This window comes from Rhinatrema bivittatum, chromosome 4 (genome assembly GCF_901001135.1).
Source record: "Rhinatrema bivittatum chromosome 4, aRhiBiv1.1, whole genome shotgun sequence".
Taxonomy (NCBI): domain Eukaryota; kingdom Metazoa; phylum Chordata; class Amphibia; order Gymnophiona; family Rhinatrematidae; genus Rhinatrema; species Rhinatrema bivittatum.
The window spans coordinates 18,912,141-18,924,714 of NC_042618.1; the positions used below are offsets into that span (position 1 = coordinate 18,912,141).

Genomic DNA, 12,574 nt, shown 5'->3' on the forward strand with positions numbered 1-12,574 from the left:
GCAGCTCAGAGCCACCGATCACAGCAGGGAGAGGCAGCTCAGAGCCACCGATCACAGCAGGGAGAGGCAGCTCAGAGCCACCAAAAACAGTAGGGAGAGGCAGCTCAGAGCCACCAAAAACAGTAGGGAGAGGCAGCTCCGAGCCACCGATCACAGCAGGGAGAGGCAGCTCAGAGCCACCGATCACAGCAGGAGAGAGGCAGCTCAAAGGCACCGATCACAGCAGGGAGAGAGGCAGCTCAGATTCACCAATCACAGCAAAGAGAGGCAGCTCCGAGCCACCAAAAACAGTAGGGAGAGGCAGCTCCGAGCCACCGATCACAGCAGGGAGAGGCAGCTCAGAGCCACCGATCACAGCAGGGAGAGGCAGCTGAGAGCCACCGATCACAGCAGGGAGAAGCAGCTCAGAGCCACCGATCACAGCAGGGAGAGGCAGCTCAGAGCCACCGATCACAGCAGGGAGAAGCAGCTCAGAGCCACCGATCACAGCAGGGAGAGGCAGCTCAGAGCCACCGATCACAGCAAGGAGAGGCAGCTCGGAGCCATTGATCACAGCAGGGAGAGGTGCTCTGAGCCACTGATCACAGCAGGGAAGCGACTGCTCTGAGCCACCAATCTTGGCAGGGAGGCAGCGGGTCTGAGCCACCAATCACAGCAGGGAGAGGCAGCTCAGAGCCACTGAAAACAGCAGGGAGAGAGGCAGCTCTGAGCCACCAATCACAGCAGGGAGAGGCAGCTCAGAGCCACCGAAAACAGCAGGGAGAGAGGCAGCTCTGAGCCACCAATCACAGCAGGGAGAGGCAGTTCAGAGCCACCAAAAACAGCAGGGAGAGAGGGAGCTCAGAGCCACGATCACAGCAGGGAGAGAGGGAGCTCAGAGCCACTGATCACAGCAGGGAGAGGCAGCTCAGAGCCACCGATCACAGCAGGGAGAGGCAGCTCAGAGCCACCGATCACAGCAGGGAGAGGCAGCTCAGAGCCACTGATCACAGCAAGGAGAGGCAGCTCAGAGCCATCGATCACAGCAGGGAGAGGCAGCTCAGAGCCACCGAAAACAGCAGGGAGAGAGGCAGCTCAGAGCCACCAATCACAGCAAGGAGAGGCAGCTCAGAGCCACCGAAAACAGCAGGGAGAGAGGCAGCTCAGAGCCACCAATCACAGCAGGGAGAGAGGCAGCTCAGAGCCACCGAAAACAGCAAGGAGAGGCAGCTCTGGGCCACGATCACAGCAAGGAGAGGCAGCTCAGAGCCACTGATCACAGCAAGGAGAGGCAGCTCAGAGCCATCGATCACAGCAGGGAGAGGCAGCTCAGAGCCACCAATCACAGCAGGGAGAGAGGCAGCTCAGAGCCACCAATCACAGCAAGGAGAGGCAGCTCAGAGCCATCGATCACAGCAGGGAGAGAGGCAGCTCAGAGCCACCAATCACAGCAAGGAGAGGCAGCTCTGGGCCACCGATCACAGCAAGAAGAGGCAGCTCAGAGCCACCGAAAACAGCAGGGAGAGAGGCAGCTCAGAGCCATCGATCACAGCAGGGAGAGAGGCAGCTCAGAGCCACCAATCACAGCAAGGAGAGGCAGCTCTGGGCCACCGATCACAGCAAGGAGAGGCAGCTCTGAGCCACCGATCACAGCAAGAAGAGGAGGCTTTTAGCCACCAAACAGAACAGAAGCATTTAGGTGGAGATCATCTATCTTTGGAGCCATAACCATGTCTGAAGTAACTGACAGAAGTAGGAGGAGGGAAAATAAAAAGAACAGAGAGTGAAAAGAGGAAGAGAAAGGGAAAAGAAAGTGAAAGGGAAAGATGAAGGTCTGATGAGCCTGGGAATATTTATGTAACATAATAATGTCTGTAGAAAAAAACATCCAATATGCCCAACAAGTTTTTTTTAGGGTAGTAACTGCCGCTCCATATAGGTTATCCCCCCTCCCCCCTCCCCCATGCCTTCTGTTAAAGGCAATAACTGCCACTCTGTGCAGGCTACATCCCCCCATGCCTTAAGGGCAATAACTGCTGCTCTGTGCAGGACACCCCCCCCCCCATGCCTTCTGTTAAGGGCAATAACTGCCGCTCCATGCAAGTTATTCCCCCCCCCATGCCTTCTCTTAAGGGAAGTAACTGCTGCTCCATATAGGTTATACCCCTCCCCCATGTCTTCTCTTAAGGGCTGTAATTGCCCTTAACTTCATTCTATGCAGGTTACATTCGCTCCCCCCCCCCCCCTCCCCATGCCTTCTCTTAAGGGCAATAACTGCCATTCTGTGCAGGTTACATCCCCCCCATGCTTTCTGTTAAGGGCAATAACTGCTGCTCTGTGCAGGTTACATCCCCCCCCCCCCTCCATGCCTTCTGTTAAGGGCAATAACTGCTGCTCTGTGCAGGTTACATCCCCCCATGCCTTCTGTTAAGGGCAATAACTGCCATTCTGTGCAGGTTACATCCCCCCATGCTTTCTGTTAAGGGCAATAACTGCTGCTCTGTGCAGGTTACATCCCCCCATGCCTTCTGTTAAGGGCAATAACTGCTGCTCTGTGCAGGTTACCCCCCCTCCATGCCTTCTGTTAAGGGCAATAACTGCTGCTCTGTGCAGGTTACCCCCCCTCCATGCCTTCTGTTAAGGGCAATAACTGCTGCTCTGTGCAGGTTACCCCCCCCTCCATGCCTTCTGTTAAGGGCAATAACTGCCATTCCATGCTGGTTTTCCCCCTGTACCATCTATAAAGGGCAGTAACTGCCGCTCCATGCAGGTTACCCTATTTAACACACTTTATGATTTTTCTCCATGTATTTTTTAGATTTCTAACCCGCCTCACTAGACAGGTTAGCAGAAAAAATGAAAAGGGGCAGGAATTGTAGAGCCCAACAGATGTCCTTGAGAGAAAAAATATTTAGGAAGGCCTGCATGAGCCTCTACAGCAGTGCAGTTACGGCATCAGAATTCACAATGCAATCTGTCTGCCAGGGCCTTTCCCTTGGACACAGGACCTCATTCACTTAGCTTTCTTCCTATTCTGTGGTAAAAACTCTTTTTGCATCTGGCCCATAGTGTTTTGTTTTATATGAAAATACTTCCCCCAGAAAATAGGATTGCACAGCAACAGTGCATATCATTTAAAGCAAGCATGCCTCCCAGCTACTGCAAAAATTAATTCTTTTGTGAATAAGAGACTTAGAGGAAATGGTCAACATTTTTAAAAATGTACTTGTGATAATAAAACCAGAGAGCAAATTCCACAATTAAGTTATGCCAAGAAAAAGGCAGACAGGAGGCAGTGGCATGTCCCTCCAAGGAGCTTCTGAAGTAGCACTCAATCAAATGCTCTGCCTCTGATCACCTATAGGAAGGGGCCATACAGTGGATAGCTGACTGCAAAGTCTCCGCCTCTGACAATCCACAGGGAGGAGCCGTAAAATGGCCAGCTGACAGCAATGACTCTGCCTCTGACAATCCACAGGGAGGAGCCGTAAAATGGCCAGATGACAGCAATGACTCCGCCTCTGACCATCTACCATCTGCAGGAAGGGGCCATTCAATGGCCAGCTGCTGGCAATGACTCCGCCTCTGACAATCCACAGGGAGGAGCCGTAAAATGGCCAGCTGACAGCAATGACTCCGCCTCTGACCATCTACCATCTGCAGGAAGGGGCCATTAGCTGCTGGCAATGACTCCACCTCTGACAATCCACAGGGAGGAGCCGTAAAATGGCCAGCTGACAGCAATGACTCCGCCTCTGACCATCTACCATCTGCAGGAAGGGGCCATTCAATGGCCAGCTGCTGGCAATGACTCCGCCTCTGACAATCCACAGGGAGGGACCGTAAAATGGCCAGCTGACAGCAATGACTCCGCCTCTGACCATCTACCATCTGCAGGAAGGGGCCATTCAATGGCCAGCTGCTGGCAATGACTCCGCCTCTGACAATCCACAGGGAGGAGCCGTAAAATGGCCAGCTGACAGCAATGACTCCGCCTCTGACCATCTACCATCTGCAGGAAGGGGCCATTAGCTGCTGGCAATGACTCCACCTCTGACAATCCACAGGGAGGAGCCGTAAAATGGCCAGCTGACAGCAATGACTCCGCCTCTGACCATCTACCATCTGCAGGAAGGGGCCATTCAATGGCCAGCTGCTGGCAATGACTCCGCCTCTGACAATCCACAGGGAGGGACCGTAAAAATGGCCAGCTGACAGCAATGACTCCGCCTCTGACCATCTACCATCTGCAGGAAGGGGCCATTCAATGGCCAGCTGCTGGCAATGACTCCGCCTCTGACAATCCACAGGGAGGGGCCGTAAAATGGCCAGCTGACAGCAATGACTCCGCCTCTGACCATCTACCATCTGCAGGAAGGGGCCATTCAATGGCCAGCTGCTGGCAATGACTCCGCCTCTGACAATCCACAGGGAGGAGCCATAAAATGGCCAGCTGACAGCAATGACTCCACCTCTGACCATCTACCATCTGCAGGAAGGGGCCTTACTATGGCCAGCTGCTGGCAAGGACTCAACCTCTGACCATCTGCACTGGGAAGGAGCCATTCCATAGCAGACTGCCAGTATTTTCTCAGGACCCAGTGCACTGCTTGAATGATTCTGGGCTTTTAGCTCTACTGGTCCCATCTTAAAAGCCAGGATAGGGAAATGCTTTCATATTTCCTTCTTTCCTATGTCTGTGGCAAAATTCATTTTATGCAGAAAGCAGGAGGAGAACAGGATTACAAATCTTCAAGTTCAGTAAATTCAAATCCATTGCAATATGAGTTACTCAGTTAATCTTTGCACAGGGGAATAACAAAAGAAAAAATCTACTTTACAGCAAGGTCAAAAACATTCAGCTCACTCTGTGAACAATGCTGAGGCATTAGGCAGGCACCAACCAGGCCTAAACCATCCCAATAGGGTCTGGAAAAGACTTCAGATTATATGAACAAATTCTGTGTATTTAAATTCAATAAAGAATGCCGAGTGTGTGCCTGAATCCAGAGCGACATCAAATTTGAAGTCAAATCTCATTATTTTAGTGACTCAGGATAAAGCCCTCTGCACTCAGGCCCGTTCCGCAATCCTCAGCCACAGTCCCAAGGCCAGAATGAGTTTATCGGCAGAGAGCTTCGTCGCTGGGACAGAAATAAAGGCGACCGATCCCCCTCTGTTAGGCTCTCTGCCGTGCAGGGGAGGAGGAAGGAGCTGTGCGGCCCAGGGGAGGCCATGCCTGGGGATACAATGCGACACATTGCTTTCTGAAACCAACCAACCCACGGAAGGTTACTGTGAATTTAAAAGAGAACAGGAGGGTTAATCACTCACCAGTGCTTTTCATGCTTGCTCTATGGCCATTTGCCCAGGGACCCCGGAGTTATTCAAATGCAAAAGAGAATTTAATTCCTTAATTTCTAATGCATCTAATTGTTCATTTTACATTCAGCATTTATCCAGAAACTCTTTATTTCCCTTTTTTAATTTGTGTTAGGCTCCATTAACTGAGCTCAAAATAACCCCCAGCTGGAAAAACCGGAGCGCAGATGTCGAAACACAGAAGATGCTGGCAGAACAGGCCCATTTGGTGCGCGTCCGTACCTGCCCGCTGTGTGGTCATGGTCTTTGTTCAAATTCTATTGTCCTTGGCACCGGCAGCAGCCGCCGCGCTGTTAACACTGAAAGGAGCCATTTACAGCAGCCGAGTGCGTTCCTGCAACGAATGCGGCTAACTCTTGCCGGGCTTTGAGGCAGAGGCCTGGCTGGGATGGCACCTTTGTGCCCGTGGACCTTGTAAACAAGGGTAGTTTCCATTTGAACACTGCCTACAAGACGTGCAGGCAATAAGGTTATCCACACATTTTGTACCTCCTGTCCCGGGGACAAAGCGGGCAAGCACGTCTGGAAATCCAGGTTTATGCAGGTAGTTCACTTCCCCGACCTGGAGCGCCTCTTGCTAAAAGCAGCTGCAAAGGTGGGCGCGTCGTGAAGGCCCAGGGCCTGCTTCTCGCTGCTCCGAGGGCGGCGCGTTGCAAGCAAGGCAAGTTACCCCAGCCCAATCTCTCTGGAAATCCTCCACCCTCTCGACGCCAACCTAGCTAGGGAGTCAGCGTCGCACAGGTACCAGGGGACGTTCCCGCCACCCAAACCGTTTACAGCCGGCTGAGATCTGCAAAACTGATGAGCTTTTTTTTCTTTTTTTTTTCAGTGCAATGGTAATTAGTCTAATCTGCTTAAAATTAAACACCACCCATCAAGGAAACATTCAAAGTCATATGGTTAATCCCCAAAACAACTAAATGTACACGTTCCAGAGAAGGGAAACGTAGCTGGCCAGAGATGAGGCACAGACAGACGTTTCCCCAACAGGCACCAACTTTACTTAATCCTCAATTTCGTCCGTTCCTACAAACAAATCTGGGCTGGTAGCACAACCTGTGATTTCTGTGATATGTGATAGACGTGGGGTAAGTTTGGTGAGTCTCGAGCATGGCCCCTCACGGTCTTTGAGGAAGGTTCTGGTGTTGGAACTCAAATGCTCGACAGGCTAAAGACGTGATGTGTTTTAAAATATTAAATAGGTTTGGGGTTTTTTTTTCTTCCTTCTCGCCTGGAAGTGCCTGGTTTTGCTACTTTTCGGCCAGCATGACTGGAAATGTCAGGGCCCCTTGTCAGAGAGAACGCAAAGGCAGTCAAGATCGCGGGTCTGGCACCTGCCCGCTCCGCCTTCTCCTTTAGCACAGGGCGTCACCTTGTACCCAGAGGGCACCAACTACCAAACACCGCCGAGCACTTCCAAGGCTGCAGATGATGAAGAGAGCGGCATGCAAAGGCCACGTGATGGAAGCAGAAAATCTTCTGCAAATGATGCCACGGTGAGCATCATTGACAGCTCCTCTCAAACCCGCCTCATTAACATTCCCCGACTGAGCCAATATCCTCTGGAGTGAAACAAGTAGAGAAATTCCTGGCATATGCAAGGGATTATTAGAGACAAGAAGAGGACGCAGCCGACTGGGAAGTTACAGCCCTGGTGCTGGGTTCCCATTCTCATTTCATGTTTCTTTCTAATGGCTCTCTGGAGGGAGAAACGCTCCCGGTGCAGGAGGAGTGGGCTTCTGTGACATTCGATTGCCTTTGAAAGACAGCTCGCTGTGATATCTGCCTTGTGAGGCGGATACGATGCAAACCAAGCCTAATAAGAGTTACAGGATTAACTGAATTACTGTCATGCTTTCCCTTCCATGCCGATTGAAGCACAGTCACTGGGGGAGGTGGGAGCAATTTATTTTATTACTACAGGAAGCCGTGGACCTGTCTCCCCCCCCCCCCCCCTAGCATGTGATCACAGCGGGCACCAAAAGCGAGCTAGCAGCCCCTCGCAGGCCAGGTTACTGGGCGCTGCGGCAGCCGCTGGCACACCTGTCCTGCACCTCTTTCCAGCGAGAAGGGCGGGTTTGGAAACCCCAAGGTTTTTGGCTCGATTACATAATAAATGAAGGCATGCACCCCCCAGCTTCCCAGATTTAACGCAGCAGCAAATGCACATCCCAGCCAGCAATGCGTACAGGCCACGCCTCACGTCAAGTCGCCAGGAGACCCCTGCACGTTCCAGTGGCATGCCACCTTTTTTGCCCCAGGTCCTTTTGTCTTGCTCAGGTTGCCTGCTCTTAGAGCCCAAAGGCATTTCCAATGGTGGAATTTCTAGTGTTTAGGGAATGACAACTTTAATTAGGGTCGTTCACCCTAGATTCTACCCCTGGTTTCTATGCAAAAGACTGGCAGAGATCCGGAACGCAGGCCTGAGCCCATCCTGAGTGTAGAGCAATGCCTCTGAAGACTGGATCCGTGCCCGCAGGACGAGCCACGGTGTGAGAAGGCCGCCTTTTCTGCCAAACCCTTCAGAAAGTTTCCTCTCTTCTGAGGCGGCGAGGTTGTCAAGTCTCAAACACGTTGTGACCACATTGGTTACGGAACTGAACTCTTAGCTGTCCATGCAAACCCACATTTTTTTTTTTTTTGTTTTGCAGTTAACCTTGTTTTGATTGTTTCCTGAAAAATTTTCCTCAACTTGTTTCAATGTATTTCCCGCCACTGTGGCGACAGTTCAGTTCCATGTAAACCGGTGCGATACTTGAAAAACGTTAATGATCCAAAGACAACGACAAACCTTTTCCGTAGGAAAAAAATCAGCAGAACCAGAGGTCACGAGCTGAGGCTCCGGGGAGGAAGACTAAGAACCAATGTCAGGAAGTATTTCTTCACGGAAAGGGTGGTGGATGCCTGGAACGCCCTTCCGGAGGAAGTGGTGAAGTCTAAAACTGTGAAGGACTTCAAAGGGGCGTGGGATAAACACTGTGGATCCATCAAGTCTAGTGGGCAAAAATAGAGAGGAGGCAGCAAACACTGCACGGAGCGGCAGTAGCCACTGAGGCATTCACGGAGCGGGATGCCAGTGGCCAGTAGTTGGTGTTCCACTTTCATGCAACAAAACACTGCACGGAGCGGCAGTAGCCACAGAGGCATTCACGGAGCGGGATGTCAGTGGCCAGTAGTTGGTGTTCCACTTTCATGCAACAAAACACTGCACGGAGCGGCAGTAGCCACAGAGGCATTCACGGAGCGGGATGCCAGTGGCCAGTGGTTGGTGTTCCACTTTCATGCAACAAAACACTGCACGGAGCGGCAGTAGCCACAGAGGCATTCACGGAGCGGGATGTCAGTGGCCAGTGGTTGGTGTTCCACCTTCACGGAGCGGAAGGATGGAGGGCTGCCATCTCAAAAAACAAAAAAAAAACAAACAAGCAAACAAAACAGGGGTGGGTAAGGGGCAGGGGTGTGGCCTGCTGGTTGCAGCGGTTGCTACCCCTGATTGAGCTGGATGTTCACTAGGATGGCGCTGCTCTCTGCATTGGTGGAGGGGTGGAAGGGAATTGGGGCCGGAGGGTGCTGGAAGCCAATAGAGACGGGTGGGAGGGAGAAAAAGGGGGGGAAAAAAAAATGGATAAACTGCGTAGCTTGCTGGGCAGACTGGATGGGCCGTTGATCTTCTTCTGCCGTCACTTCTATGTTTCTATGTATACAGGAGCATCGGTATATTAAAAATTAATAAATAAATAAATAAATCTGTTCAGTAATTCTATCATCCCTTTTTTATCTTCGGTTATTTGCATCGTATCAGGCCCTTGCTGGATGAGAGCGAGTTGGAGAAACGAGTTCATTTGTTGATCTTAAATCGCATTGATTTCTAGAATTCTTTATATCTTGGTTGTACTAAAGTTGCACTTAGCTGTACATTGCAGCTAAGGTACTCACTGGGGGGGAAAAGTTGTGGCCACGTCATTCCTCTTAATGGAGACCCATTGGCTTCCTGTTCACCTTTCCTTCACCTACTGCTATCAGGCTGAAATCTACACGTGAAGCCTCCCTTACTGTCGAATAAGTTACAATTAAGATAGGAGCCTAGCTACCTTAAATTTTGCAAAGGCATTAAAGTATGGTGTTTTTTTATCCAAGCTTTTCATTCTTAAGGACTTGTCAATTTTATTTAGTGAATTGGAATAGTGTATTTTACTTTTATTTTTGTACTTCCAATTTTATTATGTTTGTTTGATTACTGTGTATTATTTTATTGTGTATTGTACATTTTATGATTGATGCTTTTTAACGTAAACTGCTCCAATATATTTTTTATATGAAAAAGTGTTAAATTTACATGATTTTTTGCTTAACTGAGGATCTCGAAGTTTGAATGTTTAACCTCCTGGCTTCTCACCCTGAACTACCAATGAGCAATGATACTCACTAGTAAGGGACCCCTATTGCATCAGTGTGCTTGTTCATTTTTTTCCTCGTTTATCTTCAGCCTGTCACATAGGAGCCAACTTTTCAAAATGACTGGGGGTGCTAAACACAAGTTACCCTGCCCTGGACACAATGAGGAAATTTGCTGAATATTGGGGGTGCTCCCATTGTACCCAGAGAGCTGGTACCTATGGCCCGTCATACAAAGTATCTTGTAGGGTCAGGATTCTGTAGCTAATGATGAGCTTTGGCACTTAAGGGTGAGTCAAGTGCAAGATACTGAGACTGCAGAGAATGATGGCGAAGGACCAGAAGGAAGACACCACCATTGATTTTCTCAAGGATGGAGAATACTAGGTAGGAAATGAACTCCAAAAGTAAGTTTTTGATCAAAGTGCAAAGAATATTTCATGGATACAATCAGACTGAGCTACTAAAGAGTGCTCCTGAAAATGAATCAAGAAGCAGAGCTTCAAAAGAAAGACAGGACTGGATCTTAGAAGTGCTCAAAACCTACAGCAAGGTCTCCTGGAGGCTACAAGTGAGGACAGTGTGTGGCAAGGATGTCAACAGAAGCTACAAAGATATCCTTAAGCAGCCCTTTAACACAGCTGATGAGCAAAGAGCAATGTGTGCCCTACCACCTACGGAAGCCAAATTAGAATTTTGGGGAAAGCAATTAGTTTTGTACTTTTCTGGGCTTGCACACACAAGGAGTTACTTCTTCCCGACTGAGTCTTTGCCCCTTGCTAGACCCTATGAGAAGTCAGCTTGGAGTTCTTGCCTAGAAGACAGCACCCAAAATAAGGCGTAAAAAAGAAGTAAGAGCTCCACAAACATTCTGATATACTCACATCTAAAAATTCAGCAAGGCCAACTTTCATTCACTTAAGTAAATGTCTGTGGTTGCCATGTTGGCCCACTTGGATACTTAAAAATAAAAGGTCAACAGAAAAGTTTGTAGTGGAGACCTTTTTCATTGGATTAAATATATTTACAGCGATGGTGGCCCATAAGAAGGCTGAATGTGCATCTGATACATTTGCCCACATTTGCTTTAAGAGCCAAGTTAACTGATGACCTTTAAAACAGGACCTTTTGGAGAACACAGGTCTAGAGCTGGGAGCTCCTGCTTTATTCTCTACGATGTAATTAGTTGCCTGGTAAGAAGAGACCTTCTGATCTTCCCATGTTCCTGTCTCTGAGATATACCCAATATCAGCAAGGAAGTCCACATACCTTCACAGGGACCTAAACAAGCAGGACCTGGTTGGGGCTCCGCTCCGCACCATTTAAGTAAGAGAACACATATATAATCTGGATCTCTCTGAAGAAAAAAAAAAGACTCAGGCACTGGACTAGCCCTTCGCTTTTTTACTCATCCGCTCACCCTCTGTTTTACAGTCTCAAGACTTTGGCGCCTACGCAGTTCTGGCCGGAGAGTTTGCTCTTTTGGATTTCCACTAAAATGCAGGTCCATCAGCAGTCAGGCCCCTATACAAACGTTACCAAGTATCTGGTGAGGCGGATGGGATGCAGACGGAGAAACAAACCCTTCAAAGCTGGAAGGATGGCACAATGCAGGAGCAGACTGTCCTGGGAAACCTCTGTTGCTTTAAATTTAAAGAGGAACAAGAGAGAATGAAGAGGCAGAGAGGATACTGCCATCCCACAAGCTCCTGGGAAATCAAGCAGAGCCATTCTGTTCTAGGCTGCAAGCGAGGACACTAAAGTTTACTTTCAGAGGCCGGCAACACTGGGCTTCTCTTCTTAATCTCATACCCGGAAAGATGGGCAATAAACCAAAGAAAGAAATAATATTCTTCCTTGCTCCTTTTGGAAATGCCAACTGGAATGTTTTAGCCTGGATGATCTTATTTGTTTAATAAAATCAATGTCTTCCTGAACAATTTTTCCCTCCAGGCACATTCACAGTTCCAGACACAGTTTGACGTGCATCGCTTCCTTGAAGACAGCTTTGCTGCCCGCTCTGTATCCTCCAGGAAAAATTTAACAGCAAGGTTATATTCCTTCCCTGGGTTCTGGACCCGGACTTTGGGTCTCCAGGAGAATTTTCAAGCTCTCCCCTGGATCAGGGAGCCTGAAAAAAAACAAAAGGTGCAAGGCCCGTTGTGGTACAGGACGCTTCTCCAGGAAAGTTACTGTTTGTTAAACACAGAAGGCTGATTCATAGCCTCTGGGTACTGCAATTTGCATTGTTGGTTTAACTATGAATCATCCCAGCAAAATGCTATCTATAGGTTGCAATTCACAACTCTTCAAAGGATGTGGGCTTTCTAGGTTAAACAGAGGGCAAATACTGGCTGGGCTCCATTTCATAAAAAGAAAATAAAGACGATTGAAACAGTAAACTTCTACCAAACCTGAAAACGCCTCAAGTTAATTGTTTAATTACAAGCATAAAACTAATGGCAACATGGAATCAAGACCTGGATAATTCTGCAGTAACTCCTGGGCAGAACGCGGGGCAACTCTGCTGGATAGCTGCACAGAATTTTGCAACCCTTGCAAGACCTAAAACAAGACTTCCTTGAAAGAAGCCTGGTACAAATAACACGGAGATGACGTGGCCTGGTCCCTTCCGTGTTACACAGTAGATTATGCAAAAGAACTTGACAGCCTGCCATGGCTCGGTTCATCAACGGGCTCCCAGTGACTTCATCAGAGCCAAGCTGCCGTCAAGCCCACACAAGGAAAGAACGGCTTGCATACAGGGGCGCCTTACCACATAAGTCAGTGCAAGGATTATTTGCTCATTGAATTTCGG

The 12,574-nt window shown here is 49.2% G+C and overlaps 1 protein-coding gene across 3 annotated transcripts in view; it reads right to left on the reverse strand.

The window, feature by feature from the left end:
* Nucleotides 1–12,574, reverse strand: part of TTC7B (tetratricopeptide repeat domain 7B) — a 336,037-nt gene that overhangs the window by 213,429 nt on the left and 110,034 nt on the right. The gene's annotated exons all lie outside the window — the stretch shown is intronic.